This window comes from Chrysochloris asiatica, unplaced genomic scaffold (assembly GCF_000296735.1).
Source record: "Chrysochloris asiatica unplaced genomic scaffold, ChrAsi1.0 scaffold00041, whole genome shotgun sequence".
Classification (NCBI taxonomy): domain Eukaryota; kingdom Metazoa; phylum Chordata; class Mammalia; order Afrosoricida; family Chrysochloridae; genus Chrysochloris; species Chrysochloris asiatica.
In genome coordinates, this window is record NW_006408559.1 from 1,711,844 (window position 1) to 1,714,114 (window position 2,271).

The window sequence follows — 2,271 nt, forward strand, 5'->3', positions numbered from 1 at the left end:
AGCCAGGTAAATCATGTTTTGAGCTGTATTCATGGTTTCCTTCCCATGCTATGCTCCCTCTACTCCTCACAAGTTTTCCAACTCCCCCTACTCACTCTAGTCCTAACTCATCCGCTTCTATCCACAGGAACCTCTCCCTGCTATAAATTCCTGCAGCCCACTTTATTGTTGTTGTTAAGTACCGTGGAGTCGGTTCTGACTCATAGGGACCCTGCACAGGGTTTCCGAGGCTGTAAATCTTTACCAGAGCAGAACGCCTCATCTTTCTCCTGCGGAACTGCTGGTAGTTTCGAACTGCCAACCTTGAGGTTAGCAGCCCGATTCGTAACCACTACTTGCTGTACACATAATTTGGGCAGTTTATTTACCAAGTGCTAATATGTTTGTGAGGCTGCAATAGATACTTTGGAGATATAAAGAAAATAAATCAAATATGCTCCCTGTCCTGGGGGAGGAGAACTTGCTGCATTATCCTGATACATCACTGCTTTTTTAAGGTCAAATCTTTTCTCCCCAGTAAAATGCAGGCTCTCAAGTTCTGCAAGAATGTCTTGCTTATTACAGTGTGCTCTAATGTAGTGCTGCAGGATAAGCACTGGACTGCTAACTACAAATCAGTGGTTCAAACCCACCAGCTCCTCCTTGAAAACCCTATACAGGGTCACGATGAGTTGGGACAGACTGGACAGCACTTAACAGAACGTAGCTGGGTAGCACAAATGATTAGTTAATCTGTGTGGCAAACTAACGGAAAGGATGTACGTTAAGTCTACTTCAGGAGTCAAGTCTGATGATCTACTTCAGAATAATCAGCCACTGAAAATCCTAGAGAACACGATTTTACTTTGGCACACATCGAGTGTGTTGGATTCCGCTTGACAGCAACTTTGTTTTATGTGCTGGGATTTCAGAAAGACTTGCTAAATCGAATTAAAATTTCTCTCTCTATGGGATCTGTGTACTAATTAAGGCTGATTACTGAAGTATAATAAGGAGCTCTGGTAGCGTAGTGGTTATGAATCGTGCTGGCGCACCTTAGTCCTCAAACTGACATCTTTGCTCTTCAACACTTTAAAAAGGTCTTGTGCAGCAGATTTGCCTAAAGCAATACGGCGTTTGATTTCTTGACTGCTGCTTCCATGAGTGTTAATAGTTGATCCAAGAAGAATGAAGTCCTTGACAACTTCAATTTTATCTCCATTGATAAAAATGTTGTTTATTGGTCCAGTGGTGAGGATTTTTGTTTTCTTTCCATTGAGCGCATCACATGGATTGCATATCCATACTGACGGCTGTGGTCTTTGATCTTCATCAGTGCGAAGTGCTTGGAAGTGAGGAAAGGCAAAAAGATCAGCAAAGGAACCCACTCAATTCAGTGGATTGCGACTCACAGTGGTCCTATAGGGTAGAACAGAACTGCTCCATAGGGTTTCCAAGGCTGGGAGTCTTTACAGAAACACAGTCTCTGCCTTATCCCGCAAAGACACTGATGGGCTCAAACCACCAGTCTTTCAGTTAGCAGCCCAATGCTTAAGCCACTGCACCACCCAGGCTCCTTCAGGGGATCAGAAATTCCCCTGGCCAGCAGACAGCAGCAAGGGCCATCAAAGATGGACTGGCTTACTTTGAACATAACCAAAAACACCAGGCCCAGTCGTTGGTAATCACAGTTCAGACTTGATGTTAGCACTTTTGGTTTTCACACGCTTACTCCCGCAGCTGCTGAGTGACCCTGAAGCCATCTCTTAGGTCCCGGAAAGATGCAGACCATTAAAGCGTGAAGAAACTGGAGAAGTGGCGATCCCAAACCCTGGTTTTCTGCCACTGGGCCCAGAGACAAGCTGAAAGATCTAACCCAAAGCAGGGAAGACAGGCGACACTGGGGGGCGGGGATGTGGTCGACGCCCCCACTCCACTGACTTCAGCACCCAGTTCCTCATGCCGCTGCATGCAGAAACCCACGTCCTTCGATCCTCAGACCCGTCAAAGGGACCGCTGAGTCTCGTGCAGCTCGGGCTCTCCAGTTCTACCAGCCTCTGGCCCCGGGCGCGCGCGGAGGCGGGAGGGGAGGGCCCTCCCCATCTCAGCCCCCGAGTCCGGGCCCTTCGGGCGCCAGGGCCGCGGAGCGGCGCTCCTCCTCCCGGGCCAGTCCCTCCCCCGGCGCGCGGAGGGGCTGGGCTTGGCGGCGAGGCCCGTGCATTCCTGAGCCGAGAGAGGAGAGCACAAAGGAGCCGGGTGGTCGGCGGGCAGAGGGGCTGCGCGCGCTCGGCG